The 25,738-nt window shown below is 37.4% G+C and overlaps 1 protein-coding gene across 1 annotated transcript in view; it reads left to right on the top strand.

Annotated features, from left to right (window-relative positions):
* The window catches only part of CERKL (CERK like autophagy regulator), a 165,546-nt gene that overhangs the window by 3,631 nt on the left and 136,177 nt on the right, over window positions 1-25,738 (top strand). The window lies entirely within an intron of this gene.

The raw sequence follows: 25,738 nt of genomic DNA, 5'->3' as shown, positions 1-25,738 counted from the left end.
CCCGCCCGCCCGGAGCCTGTGCTCCGCAACGGGAGAGGCCACAACAGTGAGAGGCCCGCGTACCGCAAAAAAAAAAAAAAAAAAAAAAAAAAAGAAAAAAATTGAGAAGAGACTCAGAAAGGGGGTATGGGCAGATGCCATAGACCAATATGTGTATTTTGTCATTTAGCCCTTAGCTTGTTACTGGATCAGATATTTTCAGAGTTCAACATTTTCAAAGTTATCACTGATGGCCTGTTGGCATTGTTCTAAATCTCAACCGAGGATAGACTTCTAGGAACGTGCGCTTACCAAGTGGTAAACTTCTATTTGAAACGTTAGATGGAAGCAGAAGGTACAAGCATTTTTGTGTATCCCCAATGCAGAATCTGCTTACTGTACTGTGAGACCTGGTTATGAGATTTTCCCATAAAGGAAATGCTACTGATAGGGAGAGTCAGTAATGCATAGCATTAGACTATGTTAAGCTCATATTTTAGTACAGTTAAGAATGATTAATTTAGGGATCTCTATGACTGGAATGCCAAATGCCCACGAGTCTCTGTTATCTCACACTGGGCACCTTTGTCATTTACTAATGAGTAGCACCTTGAAGTATGAAAAGCACTACAGGATCTTTTACAGGCTCCCCACTTCGGCTGTCTGTAATCTCCCATCTGGTGTAGGAAGGGTTTCAGGAGTGGGCACCAAGGGGCCTGAGGTCTTGTCTACAGCTAACGGGTGTAACTGACTTAAGGCAAGTCATTTAACTGCTCTGTATGACAGTTTATTCATCTGCAAAATGAGGCATTTACATTATATGATCTCTAAGAACCATCAACTCTGTGAGGTTGCATTTTAAAGAAAATACCTATTTTTATAGACTTTTGGTGTTAGGACATCGTAATAAACCTGAGTAAAGTTTTAATGATCAGCTGCCAGGTGTGTGTGGAAGACTTGTATTTTACACCAAAGCTTCACAGCCCTAATGAATTTCTAATTAGAAGAACCGCATGGGAAATACGGGCCAAGTGTCTTGCTCCCCTTCCCTAGCTTCAAGACACAATAATGAGAGATGGGCAGTCACCTCAGCACAGGTTCTGTCTTTGGAAAGGAAGAAACCACTTTCTGATAGAAAATAGTGGGATAAGGCTAGTCATGAGCAGATTTTTCATGATGGACAAAAGGACTGGCTTATCCTATCTTCAATTTCATTTCCTGTACCCTCTTATTAAATTTCAGGGCAAGGATCTTACAATATGTTTGATTAGCATGAGAATTTTATGTTTTAAATATTTTTTAAAATACGGTGAAGGTTTCAAATCTTAGTTATGGTTTACAATTCTCTTATTATTCTTAGACTTACTACCTCAGGTTACACCATTTCATGTTGTGTTTTTTCAAAGGGTTATTCCTACCACGACTTTGAGCTCAGCTTAATTAGAGCAGTAACCAGAAAAATCTGAAAAAGCTGGGCTTCAAAATAAGGTCTTGAAAGTGTTTCTTTTATAAGGGAGTTCATAATTTTCTTGTCCTTTAAGTTTATATAGACACTTATTTGCTGGAAACTTTGCAACGTGAAACATAATGTGGAAAAATGTGAAAATGAGAAAAAAAGCAATCAATTTTAAAACAAGAGTTAGTGATTACATGGGACTTAGCAGAGCTGGGTCCATTCTAAGTATTAATCTGCCTAAGCTGTTTGGGAACAGATGTACGTGAAACAGATCCCAGGCTTCTGTTGTGTATATCCAAAGTGAGACATCTGTCGGTAAACCGTTGGTCAGAAATAATGGAAGCAGGGGTTAAACCCCGAAATGACCCATTACTCATGTGAATTATTGAAGGACTAATTACTCAGTAAAACATGATGCTTTGATTCACCAGTCTACATATGAAGAAGAAAAATACTTCTTTAAAAAAATTATTAGCGTATTCCCAAGCTGTCAAATTTGAAGGAATTTTTAAAAGCTGGGTGCGAAAAATCAGGCTTACCAGGCAACTGCATGTAATGTTTATAAAGTTTTTAAATGCTTTGACAGGTCTGTTATCCTATTGTATAAATACTGTATAAAGCTCATATTGTATAAATATTAGCTTTTTCTTAAGTTGGTCCACACAGGAAAACAAAATATAGAATGAATCTCTAAGCATGACTGTTTAGTTAAACTCTCTGCACTAATGGAATGCTCTGTATCTGCTCTGTCCAATACGGTTGCCACCAGCCACTTGGGGCATCTGAGGACCTGAAATATGGCTAGTGTGACTGAGGAACTGAATTTTAAATTTTATTTAATTTTAATAAATTTAATAGCCATATGCAGCTAGTGGCGATCGCGTTGGACAATGTAGCTCTAATGCACAGACACATGACGAGTCGAAAATGTTTATTCCCTTTATTCCCAGGCATGTGTTTGCATCTTTATAGTAAGGTACAGTTTTCAGTAATTAATCTCAACATAGAACTGATATGACCATATAATCTGAGCTGCCGATTTAAAGATAAAACAACTGAGTCTAGAGATGCCCAAGTGGCAGAACCCTTTAACATACTTTGTGAGCACAAAAACATGCTTTTGTTATTGTGAATTAATTGGCTGACAGTAAAATTGAAGTCTTGTCTGTTAAAACCATAGTCTTATTCCTCACGGTCATGATTTATTTAAACTAAAATTTGGCAAAAAATCTGTTTCTTACTATAGGGATAGTAAATTTGAAATAACTGTCCTAGCCTGTGTAACTTGACCCCATGAAAGTCTGCATCCCAGTGTTTTTCATAAATATACCACAGCCATGTGGCACCATCTGAAGACAAACACTTTTAAAAACTGGTCTACTTTTGTGTCCCCTTCCTCTCGGTCTCCTCCACGTGGGGGTATTTGAGGCTGCAACTGGCACAAAAATATCCTCCTAGAAGTGGGGAATGGTACTTGCGTTGAAGGCAAGGGACGTACAAACTGCAAATCAGATAAACTGGATCAAGGTCGGTAGAGGCTGATCCAGATGGGATCCACCATAGCAGGAGGACCTGAAGTGAACTGCAGAAGTCTGAACACGATGGAGCTAAAGAACCAACGAGCCACGGCAGTTGATAATAGGGATCAACAGATAGGTTGGGTACACAGGAGGATGCTATTGCCTAGACTGGACATTTTTGTGCCCTCTGTAATTTGGGAAATTACATCCTTGTTTAAAGGGCCAGGGATATAGAATATATAATTCATTGTGATCTCAGTACTAGAATGCTCATTTTGAACCTTATTGCTAATCCTGCCTAGTCCATTAGTTGACTAGGTTATTAGATTACATTTCAAATATTGACAAATCTACAAACATCATCAAAGTCCTCAGCATAGGCCTAATTCCTTCCATATAACTGTATTCCTGCCCGAGTTTGAGAAGTACTATGCCAATGATGGGCGTAGCGTATGCTGAGCAAGTGAGTTCTGGTCGTGTATGTGGTGGACAAAAGGAAGAAACTCTTGGTAGCCATGGCCTTTTTTTTTTTTTTTTTTTTTTTTTGCGGTACGCGGGTCTCTCACTGCCGTGGCCTCTCCCGTTGCGGAGCACAGGCTCCGGACGCGCAGGCTCAGCGGCCATGGCTCACGGGCCCAGCCGCTCCGCGGCATGTGGGATCCTCCCGGACCGGGGCACGAACCCGTGTCCCCTGCATCGGCAGGCGGACTGTCAACCACTGCGCCACCAGGGAAGCCCGCCATGGCTTTTTACATGCTCTTGTGTTTTCCAAGATCAGTAAGTGACGAGTTAAAAGAGAAAGTAGGGAGGGAAATGGAGTTTGAAGGAAATTAAACCTTCTGCTGACTTTTGGCATGTGAACTAGAAGTCGAGGACCCTTAGTATAATGGATGCCAGAATCCGGAGACAGGCAGGCAAGCAGGCGGGCAGGTATGCATATATTAAAAAACATTTGGCATAGTGCTATGGACTTATGGTAAGCCTACAGATAAGTCTAAAATAATGTACCAGCTGGCATCGGGGAATTCCTATGTACATTCCAAGATTTTCATCAGAAACAGTGTTCTGGAAACTATTGCTGCTGCTATGCATCGGTGTCCGGTGTTTGACTGAAAATAGTGAACGTTTATTGATATTTACCCTGCCAGGTCCTATGCTAAGTGTCTTAACTTGTTTAATCTTCCCAACAAGACTATGTAGTCCAGAGAGGATTTTTGTTCCGAGGGCCCAGAGATGACGTTCCTTGTCCAAGGTCATGCTAGTAATGGAGTTGCTGGGATTCCAAGCCAAGCAGCCTGACCTCAGAGTCTACACTGTACCCAGGAGGTTATGCTGTTTCCTCAGTCCAGTAAGAAAGAGTTCTCCCTAATGCCTTCGAGAGTCTGTGTGATGTCCGAGTTACTGACAGTGTAGCATCATGGTCCAAACCAAAACAATAAACCTTTTTTTTTTAAATGGTAAAACATTAAAAGTTTTATTTTCATATCTAGAATAACAATTAGATAGTAATGCATACCATCTCCACTATTTTTTTTTTTTTTTTTTTGCGGTACGCGGGCCTCTCACTGTCGCCGCCTCTCCCGTTGCAGAGCACAGGCTCCGGACGCGCAGGCTCAGCGGCCATGGCTCACGGGCCCAGCCGGGCCGCGGCACGTGGGATCCTCCCGGACCGGGGCACGAACCCGTGTCCCCTGCATCGGCAGGCGGACTCTCAACCACTGCGCCACCAGAGAAGCCCCATCTCCACTATTAATATTGCTCTAGAAATAGCACATGAAATTTGACATGAGAAATGATAATTTAAGGGGTAAATCAAAATAATAAACCTTAATACAACAAAATCATCTGACTTCTTTCAGGCCTTCATGACAGTTCCACTGTAGAGAGCATGTTCCTCTTCTCTTGCCACATCTACTTCCTTAGTAAATGACCAAATGGAACAGTTTTTTAAACCCAATATTTTTATTGTGGAAAACACCAAACATACCCAAATGTAGAAAGGATAATATAATAAGCCTCCATATTCAACCCAATGAGTGGTGAGACTCTATGTGACACGTTGAGTTTAAACAGTTCTCAAGGCCAGTCTTATTCCATCTATGCCCTACTCAGTTCCCTCTATCTGGAATAATCGGGAGCAATTCCTAGACATCATATAATTGCGCCTATAAACATCTTACATGTATCTCTAGGAGATTAAGGATTAAAAAAATATAGTACACAACGTGATACCCAGTATAGTCACTATACCATGATTCCAATTTAAAATAATCCTCTGTATCCTTAAATATTCAGTTAGTGTTCATTGTCTCCTGATTGTTTCTTTCTCTTTTTTATATAAATCAACGTTTAAATAAGGTCCATATTGCAGTTGGTTGCTATGTCTTTTATATCTTCGAATCCACAGATTCCTCTCCATTTTTTATTTTTTCCTTATAACTTATTTTCTGAACAAACTGGGTTGTCTGGACTGTAGTTTTTCATAGGAAAATGAAAGGTTTGTTGGGGGCGAATGTCTGTGAAAGATAAAAGGGGCAGGAAGCAGGTTGGGAGGGATAACCTTCAGACTGTGATGTCAGCCTGACACCTGTAAAGAGGGGATGAAGCAGGCGGGGTCAGGGAGAGCCTCAGTCTATGGTGCTTATCTGATAAAGTCTTTGTTTACCTATGGTGAGAGCTTGGGAGAAAAGATTGCTCATTAGGAGTCCTGTCTTAGGCAGAAATGACCAAATCTAGTTGTGTTCAGTCATAGACTGGGGGCTGCCTGGGAAGAGTGAAGTTGAGATGGATCCTAAAGGCACCAGTAGTTGGAGGCTGTCAGCTAACTGCATTCATTGCAGCAGAAAAGCAAGTTCTTAAAGGGAGAAATCACAGCAGCTACAGTGACTAATAATGTTTATTATTATCATTATGAGCTCAGTTATTTAAATATATTAAAGATATTTCAATTCACAGCAATGATTGTTCTTACTAATTCTCAGACTGCCCCAATTCTGGATTTTTGGACCAGTGGGAACCCCTTCAGGCTGACTTCTGAGACCTTTTGACATTCTCTCAGCTATCTCTATTAGCTTCTTTGCTTTCTGGAATGGCAAGATATTCAAGGCTCATCTTGAACATTTTATGCCTATCATCAAGGAAGCCTAATTTTTTTAATTGACTAATGGTATTTAGAGACCACAATTTGAGCACCTGTGTGCTAATTGCTAGAAATTCCCTTATATGGTCCTGTTTCCTAGGTTTTTCTGAAAGCAGAGCTAGGAAGTATGTATTTTTTTTTTTCCAAAAGAAAAAAATTCACCATGGAATCATGCTGTTATTTCCATTAAAAGTTCAAGACTGAAAGGTTTTTACTTCGTCTTCTTCCTCCTACCCTTAAAATCCTGTGTTCTGACTGCAACAATATCATTACTGATTTGCCTTATCCTGCAATAAATGTACATCACAGAATACCAACACCAATGCCACCATCAATAATATAATTAATCAGAGCCATTTAAGATCATTCTGTAATATTTTGTTGTAGCTCTTAGGGACATACCACTTAGAGTATATGCTATGTGTAGTCACATTACTATGTCTTAAAGACACTTGGAATCATTCCTATCTGTGATGTTATGCCTCCAACTCAATATGCAGAATTATTTGTTTCATTTTTGCTTTTATTTTTGGGCATTGCTCTTTTTAATCCAATTTTGTTTTGTAATTATGTAAAATATTTATATGGTTCCAAAATCAAATCCGCTAAACAAGCTATATCCTGGGAAGTATAATTTTTATCTGTGCCCCTTCTACCCTTTTTCTTCCTTCCTATTATTGGTAAGCCTTTTTAATTTTTTTGGTTTATTTATTTATTTATTTATTTATTTTGCGGTACGTGGGCCTCCCACCTCTGTGGCTTCTGCCGTTGCGGAGCACAGGCTCCGGACGCACAGGCTCAGCGGCCATGGCTCACGGGCCCAGACGCTCCGCGGCATGTGGGATCTTCCCGGACCGGGGCACGAACCCGCGTCCCCTGCATCGGCAGGCGGACTCTCAACCACTGCGCCACCAGGGAAGCCCTGGTTTATTCTTATATAGCAAACATGTACATATATTATTCTCCTTACCTCACCCCTACCCATCTTCTTAAGTGCTTGGTAGTGTACCATATATGCTTTTTGCACTTTGATATTTTTTTTTTGAATTAACACTATACCTGGTATATCACTTGATAGAGGTATATAGCGAGAGTCATCATTTCTTTTTATATCTGCACAATAATCTATTGTGTATTATAGTTTATTGAACCATCTTTCTATAGAAAGACTTGGGTTGTTTCCAGTCATTTTTGCTATTGCAAATAGTGGTGTAAGATAAAAAAACCTTGTCATGTCTTTTTTTTAGTATATTTTTGGAATAAATTACTAGAATTTATTTTGGAATAAACTACTAAAATCCTAGAAGTGGGATTGTTGACTCAAAGAATAAATATCTATATAATTTTTTAATAGACTTACTTTTTAGAGCAGTTTTAGGTTCACAGCAAAATTGAGTGAAAGGTACAGAGGTTTCCCATCTACTTTCTGCATATATAATTTTGCTAAATATTTCCAAGTTCCCTCAAGAGGATTGTGCTGTTTTGCTTTTCTATTGTCATTGTATGAAGGTACCTGTTTCTGTGCAGTTTTTTCAAAAGAGTATATTTTCAGACCTTTTTTTTTTTTTTTTTTTTTTTTTTTTTTGCGGTACGCGGGCCTCTCAGTGTTGTGGCCTCTCCCGTTGCGGAGCACGGGTTCTGGACGTGCAGGCTCAGCGGCCATGGCTCATGGGCCCAGCTGCTCCGCGGCATGTGGGATCCTTGCGGACAGGGCACGAACCCGTGTCCTCTGCATCGGCAGGCAGACTCTCAACCACTGCGCCACCAGGGAAATCCTCAGACTTTGTTTTAAAAAACCAATTTGAGATAAGAAATGGTATCTCGGCATAATTTTAACTTGTATTTTCCTCTTTAAATAATTCACTGTTTTAGCTTATTCCTCCTAATATTAGGGAGCAACCATTATGTGCTAGGGTATCTGATAGGTTTCAGGGATGCTACAATCAATTTGACACAATTTCTGCTTCAAAGTATTCACAATCTGTGGGGAGACTGATCAGCAAAATAGGTAGTCTATTTTATGTGCCATTGAGGTATTACTTACAAGGCATTATAAGGAACCAAGGAAGTGTAGCTAAAGGAGAAAATCATTTTGTTTGAGTGGGCTGGGGGGAGGTCAGGGAAAGCTGCAGAGGGGTGTGAGGGTAAACATGAATGTGGGCCTTGAAGCATGATTAAGAGTTGGCAGCACAAAAGAATAAGGAAACCATTATAGGAAGTAATATTTTGGAAAAATCAGGAAAGAATGCTTTGACCTTTGTGGAAAATAAGACCATAGCCTGTGGGGAGAGTGTATGTTAATGGGAGAAGATGACAGTCCTTTGTGTAAATCAGTAGTTTGCATAAGGCCTTGAATATCATGCCAGGAAATTGGTGTCTTAAACTGAGGGTTGAGTAAAGGGTGGCAAAGGCCGAGTGTCAGAGGATATCAAGTTTTTGTTTTTTAAAGTAAGTGAGTTTGGGTTTTAGAAAGACAACCATGGGGGCAGGATGGATTATACATGGAGAACATTTCAGTGGCCAGTACCCCAGAAGATCCAGGAGGTGGTGTGTATTTGGCAGGGAGTATGGAGAGGAGAGGTGAGGCCAGGTGCAAAGGGATATTGTCAAAGATAGAACCTGGAGGATGTGGGGTTTGAGGGAAAGGGAAGAAACAATGGTGAAGCTGAGATTTTTATCTTGGACAATGGAATGGATAGTGGACACAGCTAAAATTGCTTCCTATTTTGCCAATCTAAGAATTATCTCACTCCAAATGTATTCTTCCAAAAATCAAATATGCCAAGACTAGCAAAATGTCCAAACAGAAGGGAAATGGGAAGCTTGAAGAATGCATAAGCTTGAGAAATTGCTCTTGAAGGATTATAAATTGAACCCTATCAAGTTTAAGATCTATGTTTTCCATGAGCCTCGGGCTCTCCTTCTGTGCCTTTTCTTACTAGGTTGGGGCTACTTTGGAAAAAAAGAGTTTAAAGCTATTTTCAGAAAACACTGTTCATTAAAAATTGGTAAATAAAGTTATGATCTTTGTACAACCATAATGTTTAGGTATTATTGAAATATTTAAAAACAGTGAAATAATTTTAAATGTCAATTTTTATATGTATAAAAACTGTTTCTATATCATTTTAAACTAAAAAAAATTCATTTATTTCATGAAATCTTTTTGTCTAATGCAAATAATATTTGTTCCAAATTAAACTTTCAAACTTAGTAAAATGTTACAAACACATAATTCAAAGTATTTTCTAGTGCCCATCTGTGCAGGAAGAATAGGATCAATAAAATTGGAACAACTGTTAGAGTGTACTGGTTTCCTTATATTTTAGACATGTTTTTTGTACTGAAAGTGTAAAGTCTAGATAGCATGTTTTGTTGTGGTCTTCATTATACAGATGAAAACTTGTTACAGTTGAAATCTTGGTGAATATAACACATTTTTGAAGTCCCATTCATAGCTCACTTTTTTAGATAATATTTAAATATTTAAACTAAATGTGGATACATTTTTGTCATGAGATTTGATTTATAATACACTCATTTTAAACGTAAAAATACATCCTCTAAAAATCATTATTTCCATTTCTTTGAATTAGCATTTTTCATATTTTGGGGAAAAATATCTTGATATCCTAGCTTCTGAATGGAAGACAAATCTATCATTTTCCATATTGTTTGAATGTTTTACACTGGGACCAAACCTACTCTGTTATTGAGCTTCATGCCATGGAAACATCTTATGGGGGAACCTCTTTTACTCAAATCTTCTTAGTACTTGAATACTTTGTTAGGTGCATACAGACTCACTTTGCATCCAATTCATCTGCTGGGAAGATATGTACATTGAAATTCTAAGTGCTTTTTCAAATCTAAATTTCCTAGAGCGCCACATGAGTCCCAACAATGTAAAGCTATGAAATGCCTTTTCATTTTGACTTTTCAAAGACCTTCGTTCATTAACATTTAATTAGCATCCGTTCGTTGTGTGCATTGTATACTTCGGGGTGATATGACTAGTAACAAGGAATATTCTAGAGGATCTTCGACTTCTGAGATTGAAGCTGATAATACACTTACTAAATTATGTGCTGCTTTATATTAAAAAGATTCAGCAGTTACCTATTTCTTTACTGAGTATAGGACACCAGGTTGAAACCATGGATTTTGAAATGAAGAGTTCTTGGTCATGTTCTAAACTAACCAAGTATTATCATTAGCTTTGAAAATAACAACTATCTTCAGTATTCCAGGGTAGACTGAAGAAAACCCACGTTGGAGGCCTGTAGAAAAACTTTAGTATTCTTATTTGATTCATATTCTGCCTTTATGAGAATCTCAATAAAATCAGTTAAATGGAAACTCAGAAAATTCAACATACTGTCTACCATGTTCAGTTTACTGTTAAATAAAATTATGCCCTGGATATAACCTTCTAATTTTATTTTTTCACCTTAATGAAAGCACTGGTCATTATTGCTGCCACTGATGCTCTTTTGTCTGCACATACTGTTGCAACATAATGTGTTGTGCATTTGATACGGATATTACCATATTGCCATAAGGAGCTGCTATTATTTTAGACACCAACTGATTCCATGATAGTGTCAGATTTCTTTAACATATGCTTATGTTTTTGTACAAATGACCCCAAGAAACATCTGCTAGTTTTGTGGCGATATCTACAGTTTCTTTTTTAGAATTTGACCTGTCAGTCACTTTTTAATGTGAAATCTACAGTATTTCATTAGAATAAGCTCACTTTCTATTTTTTTATTAGTGATATTAATTAACAACATTTTGACTCAGCTTTATGACATAATTCAGGAAGTAATTGAACTGCCTGTGCACATTATTTTAAAAATCTCTTTTCATGATCGTGTCATTGATACTTCCAAATAGAAAAGTGCCCTTTTAATGGATCCTTTAGCATCCAAAATTTTAGGTCCCAAATTGCTTTCTAATGGTTCTGAAATTATTCTTTCAATTTTACGAAAGTGTGCAGTAGTTGTGGTGTATCATTGGTCAGTTCATATCCTTTGCTAATTGCTAATCTTCAATGGATGTGTAAGGGCAGACAAAGGAAAAGGAAATGAACTTTCAATAAAGTAGTGAAATCTTTCCTCTAGGAGATTGGAAAAACTTTAGAGAACATAAGCCAATGATTATGTTATGGGTGGGATCCCTTCTTTTACTTGCTTTGGTGTGACCTTGACTAAGAAGCAGTGGTCACAGATTCCCATTGTCTGGCATTTTCTTTCCTGCTTTCCCCTCTGTTTCCTCAAATGTATTTCTTAAGTCATAGCTACTTATTCAAAGAAAGCAATATGACCATGTACTCATGGTACTTAAACAAACCTGGAACATCAACAAAATGAAAAACAGGACTTTGAATAGCAATATCTGTCCATGTTTTCCAGTGGAAAATATATAGATTTTTCCAACTCCTTCTATTGTATCAGAGGACATTGTCTATAAAATTTTGTGTTACCTACATACTTGATACCAACTCTAAACCCAATCAAGTAAATATACATGAGGTATCATCCTTAATCTTGCCTATGTTATTAAGATAATAGAACACTCAGTTTTATTTTCTACTCATCTGCTTTCTATGTATCAGCTGTTGCACTCCTTCAGACTCTAAGCCTGTCATCATTTATATCTCCATGCTCATTCAGTAGCCCTTGCTGCTCTTATTCTCTCTTTGTCCCTTGGGTAACTTATGTCATTTGGACAACCTTCTGTCTCCTGCTTACCATCTCTTGGCTGAAACTGAGCTGATGCCCTTGCCAGGTACGTTAGGTGCTGGACCTGCTGGGGTTCAGCTTTAGCCTTGGTGATGTCTGTGTGCCTTCCATGCCAAAACTCAATTCTGTGAGGGGTGACAGGATGACTGAAAGCTTTAGTTTCAGTGATAAAGCCCAAATGAGGCTGTATTGAGTACCGAAATAGCTTTCTCTTAGGTCTGAAATAGGAGAGCCAGGAGCCTCAATGTCCCTTGAGAAAGAAAGATTTCCCTCAGCCTTCTGGGCTCAACACTGAACCATTTACGTGGGTTAGTGGGCTGGACCCAAAGGGGGTGTAATTTCCTCAAATAGTGTTTTAGTTTTGCTCTGTGTATCATGGGAGTAGAACCAACTAAGGGAAGTCCCTAATGACTTTTCTTGCCTCTTGTAAGGCAGGCCATTTACTTTAAGTCATGGCTTCTTACCCCTCTGACACCTTTACCCTATGCAAGGCACTGGAGGAACCATGGGGATGGGGGAAGACATTCATGAAAAGGGTTTTCAGGTACTGGGTATATCTGGAGTCCTATTTGAAGGATAAAGACTATTTAACAATTATCATTTTAATACTTATCACTGCCTATACTTTTTGTTGTTAGTTTTTAGTACAGAGAATTTTGTCATACTATCAATTGTGGAGTGGAGCGGGAAACAAAATGAAATCTATTTTCATTAACTTCGTATGGTGTCTGGTATGATATCATGAACAGGTGGGCTCATAATTGTTTACTTGATGCTCTTTTTAAGAAGTCAATTATATCATGGGAAATTGAAGAATAGCAAAATTAATTTGTTGAAGCATTCTTTAGGAAATCTTGCATGCATGTTCACTAGAGAAACATGGGGCTTCTCCCTTAAAGGACAAGGCTTTGTTTTGTTTCTAATAAGACACACTCTTTATATTTAAAACAAAATCCCAGTGTTAAGGGATTACTGTTTTAAATAATTGGATTTCTTTCCTTTGTTTCCCTGATCCCTATATATGAGAATAAATCTAATGGTGTCTTCGGCTAATACATATTTCCAAATTAAATAGTTCTGTTAACCACTGAATTTTAATAATGCCTCTCAAAGTTTACAGATGATAATATAGAAACCAATGTAATATCAGGAACTTATTTTAGATTTGGGAAAGGCAAAGATACAGAAACTAATTAAGAACAACAGAAGCTGTGGAAACTTTCTTTTTAAATGATGATATATTGATATTCACAATAAATTATTAAAAAATATAAATAAACTATTTGTATAATTTTATTTAACTCTGCCATCAAAATACTAAATTCAGTACCACGTATTTTTAATTTCAGACAAATGCTTTCATGAAATGGTATTTTAATGCCCTGAAGATGGTTTAGCTTAAAAATGGTTCGGGTTGAAATGATATAGGAGAAAAGCAAAATGTAAATGTCTAGTTGTTACTTTTAGAAAAATTCCCAGAATAAGCTCTGTCCCCCTTTCTTTCTTTTCTCTTTTTGATTTCCATACTCCAGAGCCCTTTTCTGAGACTCTTAAATCATGTGTGAGTGCAGGAGAGGACAAGCATTAGGGTGAGTGGTAAGAAGGGGAAGCATTTTGCTTGGGGCAAACTCTTCCTCCATATGGGACCTTCTTAAAGCCCTCCCTCAGCCCCTTAAATCAGAACTTGAGCTTCCAGGCAAGAGCTGTGTTAGGAGCAGCATTAGCAGGAGACTGGGGGTGCGGGTGGGGGTGGGGAGGTGTGGTGGTAGGTGAAGGACCATTTTTCTAGTTGGTCACTTTTGGACTTTGGTGAACCTTTTCAAACTGACTTGTTTCTCCACTTAATCCTGAGTCAGTCTTGACCCTTAACTTTTCAGGTGTAGCCATGCTGGGTCCTCCGAAGTTTTGAAGCTCAAGGAGGAAGCGTTTCTAGTTCCAGTACAAACGTTTAAAGAACCAGTGGGAGCAAAAATGTCAAGGACTCTTGAGAGATTTTGTATTTGATCCCCTATGAAGGCAAAATGAAAAATATTGTAAATGGCACTTTCAAATCTTACACAAGTTTCTCAGTTACCCTCATCTGTCGTTTCTGGGCTCCATTGCATCCCTTGCTATCCTGATTAATTCCCACCTAAAATAATTTAGTGTCCTCCTAATATAACTCTAGCATTCTGATTAATGATAACCTAAGTAATTATTTAAAGTTTTTTCTCCATTTGGCATTCAATAGTCTTCAGTGTTCACATTTGGAAATATTGAAACCTGGAAGGGAAAAAAGGAAAATGATTCATTTCTCTGTTTGCCATACTTTGCTTGATGTTGTGATAAGACAAAAGGTCACCACCCGGTGTAGAAAATTTAGAGATTCTATAGAGGAAATGAAAACTTAGGACAAGTTAAAGAAGGAAGGTATATTAGTCTACTAGGGCTGACATAACAAAATACCACAGATGAGGTGGATTAAACAACAGAAATTTACTTTTTTCTCACAGTTCTGGAGGCTAGAAGTCCAAGATTAAGGTGCTCTCAGAGTTGACTTCTGGTGAGGCCTCGCTTCCTTAGCTTATGGATGGCCACCTTCTCACTGTGCCCTCACACGGCCTTTCTTCTGTGCACACATGGAGACAGAGATCTCTGGTGTTTCTTCCTTTTCTTATAAGGACACCAGTCCTATCAGACTAGGGACCACCCTTATGACCTAATTTAAACTTAATTAGTCCTTAAAGGCCCAGATATAGTCACCCTGGGGGTTAGAGTTCAGCATATGAATTTTGGAGAGACACAGTTCAGTCCAAAACAAGTGGATTTACTGTAGTACTCCTTTAGCTAAATCTTTTCCAATCCTGAAAGTGGGTTTTACCCCCTCCCTCCAAATTCCTGTTAACAGGTGAGGTTTTTTTGGTTTGTTTCTTTTTGATTTTTAATATAATAGTTAATGTATGGTTGGTTACATCAAATTATATATAACGCTAGGAAATAAGAATTGTTAGAAGAGTCAAGTGAGCTAAAACATATTAAAATGATTTGGAAAAATTTTTTTTTTTAAACATTTTAAGTAGGTTTCCTCAACTCTAAATCTGTGTGAACTTGGCATATCTAATCAGTCTAAATGCAGACCAAATAGCAATCTTAGTTATCTAATGGTAAGCGCAGATCTCAAAGATTGTAAAATACATCTGAATACACTGACACTCATGAGTTTGCTTGTCCTAAAATTTTCTGAAAATATGATGAACTCATAACTTCAATATTTTTGTCTATGACTGCAAATGTTTGGTGAGAGATGACTGTGTAGGATTTTTTTCCCCCGTTTATTAAGGGCTTATTTCAGGTTTCAGTACTGAAATTAGTGTTCATTTTGTATCTTCCTGGTAAATCTTGCCAATAAATATTTGCATATTTAGACGTTCTTAGGACTATCATATTATTGGGCAACCTTAGAAGGCCATGCAGAGAAGTGATTTGGGTCGATATTGCTCTGCTTTATTTAAGTCTGAACAATTCACTTTTGTGGTACAATCAGAGTACTGACCTACATTTGAAAGTGCAATGCTGTTCTGTTATCTGAATCCACTGTGCTATGAAAGGGTGAAATACAAAAAAGAGGTCACCATTATTATTTTCTCTGTTGTCCTGGAGTAAGGGGGTTTGTTTTTGGTTAGATGGTCTGCTTCTGAAAGATAACTGAAGTAGAAACTTCACTAGGATTCCTATATGAAATCATAGGAAACATAAATTGAAAAATGATATAATAACCATGTTAACATTTAGCTAAATAAGGGCTGAAATGAGTTAATTCTATTTGGAAATATTTAAATTAGAATTAGCTTTTACTTTTGATAAATACTGCCTTTAAAAAAATTTCTGCTGAATCTTTAGGCTTTTAATACTTCAGCCATTCTCCTAAAATAGGTATAGAAGCGTGTCCTTACCTTGGTTTGGTAAGCCTCTGAACATGCAAAGCAACAGATGTTGTACCCAGCGTAATTATATGTATCCTGGAAACACATCTTTATAGAGTGGGATTGGTCCTTGGGAAAACAAAAATTTGGCAAACAAAGGGCATTAAACTGCTGATCTCAGCACTAATTACCTGGGATAGATTATAATAATCTTGTATAGGTAGTAACAGCATGCATGGATTGGAAAAATAATGTAATTGTAAAATACATTACAAGGAAATTGAACTTGTGTCAATTTTAGCTCATCTGTCCCCTTAAAGAGCAGAAGAAGACCTCACTTTTATTTTTTAGAAAGTTCTTTCAACAACTTTTTGGAAAATGTTTTGAAGAGTCCAAATCCTAATATACTAAGGCTTTTGAGCATGTCTCTGTAGGTTACTGCCTTTGTTTTTTTAATATAGTGTCCACTGAAAATAGAGCGTTTTAAACAAATGGATGGATCCCTGACCTTTAAGCACCCTAGTATCTCTGAATACACTGGGCACTGTGAGAGCACAGTTACTTGAACCAACAACTGTACTAAAGCAGTGGTTTCTGTAATTTTGATCTCTTCGTTCCAAGGGCATCTTAAAACACCTTCTCTTCCCTCCCCAATAGATAAAGCAGAGCTCATTAGGTTTGTGTCATAGAAGGTCTAGAATCATCTGGAGGTCAGTTTGAGAAGCACTGTATAAACCATTGCTTAAATAGGGAGCTACAAAGTTGTGGAGGTTCTTACAGAAATTTCTGAAGTTGATGGTGTCGGTTTTTGGAGTCTGAAGTTTTTAAATAAGAGTTTGTTGATAGTCACAGTCTAAACAGCAAGTTATCACCAAGATCATCTAAATGTAGGGTTGTTTACATTTTTTTTTCCCAATAAGATTTTGAACATAAATGAAACCTTCAGGACAAGACATTATAGTTTGAGAATATTCTGGAATAATTATGCTATGGGTTTTATTTTCTGTATCTTAGGTTATTAGCATGTGTTTTTGTTGCCGTAGATGTGCTTACAGATAGGTCATCACTTAGTCAAAAATTCATAGCAACTCCTTCACCCGTAAACTGTTGCTGTGGCATAGTTTTCATATCCATTGAGGAACTGAAACGTTGAATAAGGAGAATGTCACGTTCGGAGCCGGTGTGTTCTCACACCATCTAGTGTTTCAGCACTCAGGGCAGTGATGTGTGCAGCCTTTCCTGCCAGTAATAGAGTGTGCTAAGATTTTCCTCCTCAGCACAGTCTGTGCATTTCCATAACAAAATCCAGAATCCAAGGAAAATACCACACGGTGATGAAACCAGGTGATTGTGATCAAATTTCTGTTCCACACTACATCATCATTAGTGTTTGTCAGAAACGTTGTCCCATCCTGGGGTGGAATTGATGAAGAACTTGCATTGTGAGTGGGGCACATAAACCCTTTCAGGATGAATACAAACTGAACTTGATATATTTCCCAAAATATTTGGGCCTAGCTAGAATCAGAGTAGTAGTGACATGTGAGTCAACTTCTGATACTTTTCTCCTTTTATTATTATTTCTTTTTTTTCCCCTTTCTTTTCGTTTAATTTGAAAGACTTTTAAGTTAACTAATAGGAACAACCATCTTATTTCTCATGGGATAAAGCCACTATAAATTGAGCATTTAATTTGGGACCACTGTGGATACATAATGAACCAATTAAAAGATGTTCTGGGCTTCCCTGGTGGCGCAGTGGTTGAGAGTCCGCCTGCCGATGCAGGGGACACGGGTTCGTGCCCCGGTCCGGGAAGATCCCACATGCCGCGGAGCGGCTGGGCCCGTGAGCCGTGGCCGCTGAGCCTGCGCGTCCGGAGCCTGTGCTCCGCAACGGGAGAGGCCACAGCGGTGGGAGGCCCGCGTACCGCAAAAAAAAAAAAAAAAAAAAAAAAAGATGTTCTGTCTTGATTATGTGATGAAAGTCTACCTAAGTCTTACTATTATTTCTAATTTATCTTCCTAATATTGTCTATATTCTCTCAATTCTCCTCCTAACCTATTCCATAAATTTCTTAGTAGACCCTTTGTAACAAGGGAGGTGTTTCCAAGTCTACTTTAGGGAAGGCAATCAGGATGCCCCCTAATATTAGGAGTTACCTTTATAAATTCAAAACAAACCCGGAGCATTTTTGTATTCTGAGTGTACGGAAGAGGTCTCCTCTAATCATTCCTGCCTAGTACCATTCTGTCACACGTGCTACTTTCATGGTTTATCTAGTTCAGCTACTGGTGTGGTGACTGCAAGATTTGTTGAGTTAGTTCAGGTAATAATGATAATAGTGATAAACACTTACATAGCACATTGTATGTGCCAGGAACTGTTACCAGAATCTTACATATTAACTCATTAAATCTTCACAACAATCCTCAGAGGTAAGGGCTATTATAATCCCCATTTTCTAGATGAGAAAACTGCAAAAAAAGAGTTTAAGTAACTTCTCCAAGGTCACACAGGTAGTAAGAGGCAGAGCCTGGATTCCAGCCCCGTTTCTAAGAGGCCATACCTTTTTTTTTTTTTTTTTTTAGGTTGGATAATACCAAATTCTGTTTTAAAAAATTTTTATTGGAGTATACAGTGTTGTGTTTCAGTGGAGTTACAATGTTGTATTAGTTTCTGCCTGTACAGCAAAGTGAATCAGCTATACGTATATCTATATCCCCTCTTTTTTGGATTTCCTTCCCGTTTAGGTCACCACAGAGCATTGAGTAGAGTTCCCTGAGCTATACAGTAGGTTCTCATTAGTTATCTATTTTATATAAGAAGCCATAGCTTTTAATCACTTATCTCTGCTGCTTCTCTTTGGGACCTTTTTCTTAACAAAACCTGAAGTGCTGCTTCTGAAACTTGGAGTTTCAGAAAGACAGCAGAAGATATGCTGAAGTGTGAACCCATGCTATGGAATGAACCATATCTTCTCAAAGCCTAATTATAAAGCACATAATAATATTGTTGTAATAACAAGGTGGTTCTTTGCAAGTTCTTCTAGTCTGTAGAACAGGGGAAAAGAGTATGAGCTTTAAAGTTCAGTCTTACGCTCTGCCATTGACATCTGTCATTGATAAGCCCCTTCACCTCTCTGAGGATCTGTTTGGTCTTCTCTAAAATCAAGAAACAGGGATGCTATCTCCTTTCATTGTCACCATAACCTGAAGATAATTTATGGTTAAATGAGATGGAGTATCTGATTTAGTGCCCAGCTCGGCAGGCGTGTCATCCGGCTTTCAATTGCCTGTGCTTCTGTGCCATGCCATTTACAGTAAAAAAAACTGACTGCTTCCTTGCCAGGAATATATATGAAACATATTTCCATTCCATTAATGGAATATATGTATAGTAAGGTAATTTGGCAAATATGTAAAGAAAAGCTTTACTACTGAGTATTAGCTTTATACCTACTGATAACTTGGGAAGGAGCTGAGCTTCTGAATACAATAGTTTCCTCTTTAGTCAGTCATTGTTAGATGCTTAATAGAAGTTAAGGAAGGGAACAGTTGGAATAGAGAACTAATTTCAGGCAAATAAAAACTACAGCTTTAAAATGTTTTTTTTTTCCTGATTATACATATAAATTGTACTTGTAGAAATTTAGCTAATATAGAAGAGTATGTAAAAGAAAATATAAACAAAAGCACACTTTTCAGAGGGAAATTTAGTTCTAATTTCACCTTTAAATGCAGAACTATTTTTTAAAAGAGGCCTATAGTATTGATACATCTGAATGAATCTGAATCTGTGTTGAGAAGATGCTCTGGGTAGAAACCAGAAAGACGAAACAGATTGGGTAGTTGTTTCTTAAAATCTCTGATGGGTTCCAGTATCCTTTTGTGAAGGAATAATTTGTAAATATGAATCTGGTGAAGTTCCACAAGATGGCAAGTACCCACTGTGCTTCCATTCCCCAATATACTGAACCACTAGAGGGAAAGAGCATATCTAATCATCCTTAAATCTGCAATATTGCGGTCAGAAAACACCTAAATATAGTAGGCACTTAAATTTTGGAACCAGATAGATTATTAATGGGAGATACATTTCTTGTCTCCACAATTTATAAAGCAAGATGATCTCCAAATAATCTTCAGAATACTAGGGGAAAATGCCAGCTATAAGAATAGTTTCTCAAAATGAAAAATCCAGTTATTCTAATATCACCATTCTATGTGGAAAGCTCGGGAAGATAAAATGGCTCCCAGCCTGTGAGGGTCCCTGGCACCTGGTCCTGGCTGGACATCCCCGATGCGAAGAGCGGAGCCAGATACTAGCTGTCTGCTGAAAATCAGAGGGTGACCTCAGTAGTCCTAAGACCAGGCAACTCATCTCTGCCTCCTTTGTCCTTCTCGGATTTCTGTAAGGATTTCACCTCTGAACCCTCAAGGACTGCTTTCCTTTTCAACATGGTTGTACCAAAAAATATGGGAAGGTATCCAGAGCTCCTTTCTGAAATATTTTACAGAGCATATTTACTCTGTTAGGCTCATTCGAAGTGTCGATTCTCAGTAGGGTTGATAAGCGGGCAGCAAGTTTGGTAGAATGGGAGAGGCCAGGCCCCTTGGAGGAGCCCCGGTTCACCAGGCCTGTCCGTTGTCCTATACAGTTAGGCATGTGGCACCTGGTGGGTCACTGACCTAATGCAGGACCTCAAGGGCTGCTGTTCTCTTTCCTTCATATGCTTCGCAAACCTCTTTTCGTTCGTGTTACTTCACTGCTTTGGTTTTCTTGATTTTTGTCTTTGTATCAATATTCACTTCTAGTTCTGCAGTTTCTCTTTCACTGTTTTTCTTTTTTTCTCTCTTACTCCTCACTCTTTCCCATTTTGAACATTCAAAGACCCATCAAGAAAAACAACAGGAGAGGAGAGCCAAACACCAGTAAAATGAGATATTATAGTAGTAACTTACTATTGAGAGTGATTGAAAGATGGGTTTTTGGAGCCATACTGTATGTTAGAATTTGGGCTTTGCCACTTCCTATGTAACTGTGGGGCAAGCTACTTAAGCTCTAAGCTCATCTCTTCTTGCCTCCCACCAGCCTGTAAAATATGGGATATAGTAATAGTGCCCAGCTTACAGTGCTGTGAGTTTTCAGTGATATAATAAATCTCAACTTTTTTGTACTAGCCTGGAATGGAATTTTTGTCTATTATTAATATTTATTTAACAACTATCGTAGCATTTTAGAGTTGAAAGAAACTTTTGTATTGAATATTTGTCATCTTCCTCACTAAAGGGTAAGTTCCTTTTTTCACCACCGTTTCTTTCACAACTAGAGTTGTGTCCAGCAAATTAGTACTCAGTACATATTTGTTGACTGACTGAGTGAATGAATCTATTCCAATTCCCTTATTTTAGGAATGAGCTATCAAGCTCAAAAGTTACGGCATTTGCCTCAAGATTGGTGACAGAGCTAGAGCTAAAACAAAGGTCTCCTAAATCCCACACCAGTGTCCTTTCTGAGAAGATGATGTCATATTCTCAATATTTATATTTTATATGATAAATTTATAGGAAGATGTATATTACTATAAGAGGATGTGCTTTGATAATCAGACATGCTTGGATAAAATTCTAGCATTCTTATTAAAATCATGGGCACACTGCCTATCTTCCACATCCTCATCTGTAAAGTGAGAAAATTTCTACCTTGTAGAACTATTACGAGGATTAATTGAGGTAATCCATGTAGAGTGCTTGGTCCCATTTCTTTGGCCCTCCCCACCACCAACTTTTTAGTCTAGTTAGACTTACTTTACATTCACAGTCTTACCTTGTTTCTCATTCTTTCTTGAATCTTCTATGATCAGGCTTTTGAGTCCCATCACTCCACAACTCACTTGTCAAGGTCAGTCCTCATCTGACTTCACCTATGAACAGGGTTTGACAGCTAAATCACACTGTACTCCTTGATACAACTTTTGTATCTCCTAGGATGTCACTCTTTTGGTTCTCCTCCTACCCCACTGGGCTGCTCCTTCTCCAACTAATCTCTTGGCTATCCTCATTTTTCCGTGAGTGTCTTCTGACCCCATTGCCTGTTTCCATTCTCTCTCTGGTTTAACCTCCTCTAGTTTCTGGCTTCAAATATTATCTAAATACCCATGACCTTCAAATGTATATCTCTAGTCCAGACCTCTCCTCAGAATTTCTGATTTATAAACCTAACTGCCTACTTAAATTTCAACTTAGAGATCTAACAGATTTCTCAAACATTTTTGTTCTAAAATAAACTCCACGTTCTCTCCTGCAACCTCCAACTATGTACTTCCTATAGATTTTCAGATCTCAGTACATGGAGACTTCATCCTTCTGATTGCCCAAGCCAAAAACACTGGAGATCTGCTAGATTCCACTCTCTCTTTCACTGTACGTCCAATCCACTAACAAATCCTGTTGCCTCTTTCTTTGAAATATGTTCAAAATTGAACAGGATTGCTGCCATCATCTTAGTATGAGACACCATCATTTCTCCCTGGGAGTATTGTATAAGCTACCTTACTAGTCTCTCTGTCTCTAACCATGTCTCCTGTCAGTCTATTCTCTATGTATCAGATAGAATGTTATCGATACTTTTAAACTGTATGTCAGATTACATCTTTCTTCTGCTCCAAAACTTCCAGTGACTTCACATCTTTTTCAGGCTAAAATCTAAAGTCTGCCTGCTTCCGACCTTTGTATTCTCATGTTTTACCCTCCCTCCTTTCTCACTAACTCCAGCCACCTCTTGCTGTTTCTGGAATATACCAAGTATGCTCTTGCCACGGGGCCTTTATACTTTTCCCTTTGTTCAGAAACCCTTGGAACCAGCTGTGTGAAAATTCAGCTCTTTACTGATTTTAGAAAGCTAATACGGGACGTATGTTTATGCGTATGTAAAACCCACAACTAGCCTCAGGTAGCATTGCATATTCAAACATTAATATTTCTGAATGAAACATTAAGAATATCTATGCTAAGTGGCATAAATAAAGAATTAACATTTCATGGTCAGTTCAGGTCCAATTTTGGGGCAAAATGAGGTCAGCTCAGGTTTTGTTGCCAAATGATTTAAGAAAAAATAAACAATTTTCAGAGCTTTTGGGATTTTAGAATTGCAGATGAGAGATTTTGGACCTGTAACTACATGGCTTGCTCCCTTTTTTTTTTTTTTCCAATCTTTATTCAGTGATCATTGGGTAGTCAGGGTAGATCTCTATCTAAAAGGCTTTTCTCTTGTAGAGCAAGTCTGGCATGTGGAAAGTGTCTAGTTAACAATTATTGAAAGAAGGAATGAAGCTCAAATCATTTTTCGCTCAAATATGTGTTATTCAGGAGACAGTGTGACCAGTTTAAGAACAGTTAACCATTATCAAAAACAAAGTACTCTTTGATAAGTGATAGTTAACTCAAACACATATTAGTATTTGAAATATCAGAAATACTTAATGGCTGAATCATCTGCTGACATAAAACCCATTACCTACTTCAGTGCCTGGTAGCCTAATCGGTTGGATTCTGTTTCATTGATCTGTTATTGATTTGGCATGTAACTTTAAGTCGAATTTTTAGTATAATTTCATCCTTTTTTGATCACCCTGTGTCTTAGAGCATTTTCATGCAGTTGAGCAAGGATATATTGTCACTATTTGAATGTAAGTAAAATTTAAAATTTTAATTCTCATATACTTTTAAAGTATCATGTATAAAATTAATAGAAAATAAAAGTGCAGAACTTGCATTAAAATCACCCGAAATCTTAACATTCATTTATAACCCTTATATAAATGAACTTATTTCTCTCTAAAGAAAATGTGAGTAGTAAAGGGCTGTAATGGTTTTTGTCTTAGTTTTGGTTGAGTATCCACTGGAGAAAGTTAGGCGTGAGTAGGAATTATTGTAGTACCACTTTTCCCAGTGGTTCTCCAACAAGAAAAATTTTATGTCCTTCCAGAAATTAATCATTTTTCTCTTCTTTCGATCTGTGAGACCATAATTGTATTTAAATTGCTAATCTGTTTTGAAGGATACATAATAAATTGCTTAACATATTTAATCAAATTCCTAATTTGTATAGCACTTTCAGAACATTTGAAAAATTAAATTTAAGAAAATGGGAGTGTTACTAGAATTTTACTGTATTTTAAAAAGTTGGCTCCTGATGTACAAACTGAGATCCTTCTTCAATCATGAATTTTTATTGCTTTTCTCTCATAGACTAGATAGAGCAGATGTGATTTTATTTTTTAATCCACATGACAGGGAGAGCTTTCTTTGTTTGGGTTTTATGGAAAGGATTTTATTTATTGTACTGATACTTCAGTTGCTTAAGAAAATGCTATTTTAAATATAAGTACTGACTTACTTGCATCCTTTAACTTATCAAACGTGCCTTTAAGTAGTCAGTAATTTTGAAGGTCTTTATATGTGATCACCATGGCTTATATTCAACAGTGCTATTAAATGAAATAAACATAGTTGCCTCTTCTGCCACAGAGGCACAGGTGGACATCTTGGTGGTAAGCCTCATGCGGTGTGACACATGGCACAACCCAACATGGGGGCAGAGAGCATGCAGCTTGAGCTAGGAGTCATCTTATGGATACTTCGCTGTAGATTTGTGTTTTTCTGTGGAACAGCCATCATTCAAGACATTTACATAGTATGACGTTTGTGTTTTTAGAAAAATGTTTCCTATAATTTCTTAAAAATCGTCAAAACCTGATCAGCATAACCTACTTAGAAGCCAGTGTTCCTCCACCCTGCCCCTTGCTATCTATATAAATGATATTTTTGACTCTGTCCTTTATAATGTTGGCACCCTGTGCATATTAGATGTAATCGGGGCTGAAAGGAAACTTGAATCCATCTGGAAGCAATAAACTTTTCTAAAAGACTGCACAGTGTTATTTAATCCTGCGACTTCTTACTGTGAGTGAAATTAAGGTTTGATGCAGTTGTGTCACATCGTATTGATATCAAATTTATCTTTCTAAAAAAATTACTGACAGTAGTATTACAGCACAGTGGAGAAGATGGCTTGCTGTAATCCTATAAGCTATTTTGCTTCCATTACATGCTATATGGTGTAATTAAATATATACTTGATCTAAAATGTTCAAATTTTCTAAAATTTTCACATTATCAAAGTAATACTTTCTTACCTTTACCTTTAATTTTGGTCTTGTATCATAGTACTAATTATGTGGTAAAAATTATAACGAAAGGCATGGAGAAGAAACTATTACTTTAAAACTCTTTATTTGGGAACATAACTGAATAAATACCATATATGTAGAGCATCAAGGTCAAACATTGAGCTTATTTTCATATCAGACTCTTTGAATCAATTTAAGGCTTTTTCAGAAAAAAAATTAACTTCTAATTTCTACTCCAAATGGCTTTTAAAATTTCATTTCAAATAGGTAGGTAGAAGGTCATATTTTTTTGTGAAGAGGAGCCTAAATGGTATCAACTGACTAGCATAATTTATAGTTTTTGTATGTGTGTTTATTAAGATGTAATTTATTTTTACATTTTGCCTAAGTCCAACTGAAAATAAATTTAAAAGTTAGGATATTTGACTACATTTTATTGGTAACTTCATTTTAATATTTCTTTCTTTGTGAATCAATTCTCACTGGATTTACTTATCTAGAGTTTTTGAATGCCAAAAACAAAACAGAAACTAAACATGTTTGTCAACTATATGCTTTTAATGGTGGAAATGAAATAAAGGGCTACATCGCCCATGTGCCTAGCATATTAAAAATAAACATGAACTTTGTCTTGAAAGTTATTAAGTTGGAAATTTTTAGTAAAACCATGATCAGCTACATTAAAATTGTTTATCACTTTTCCTTTGTCTCCACTAAGTCTAGGCCTACAAATCCTCATCAAATTAATAAGGATTTACAAATATTTTTAGAATATCTCAAATGTGTATTTTTTGAGGTGTAATTG

This window comes from Physeter macrocephalus, chromosome 2 (assembly GCF_002837175.3).
Source record: "Physeter macrocephalus isolate SW-GA chromosome 2, ASM283717v5, whole genome shotgun sequence".
In the NCBI taxonomy this organism is placed as follows: domain Eukaryota; kingdom Metazoa; phylum Chordata; class Mammalia; order Artiodactyla; family Physeteridae; genus Physeter; species Physeter macrocephalus.
This window is presented reverse-complemented; position numbering and strand designations above follow the sequence as displayed.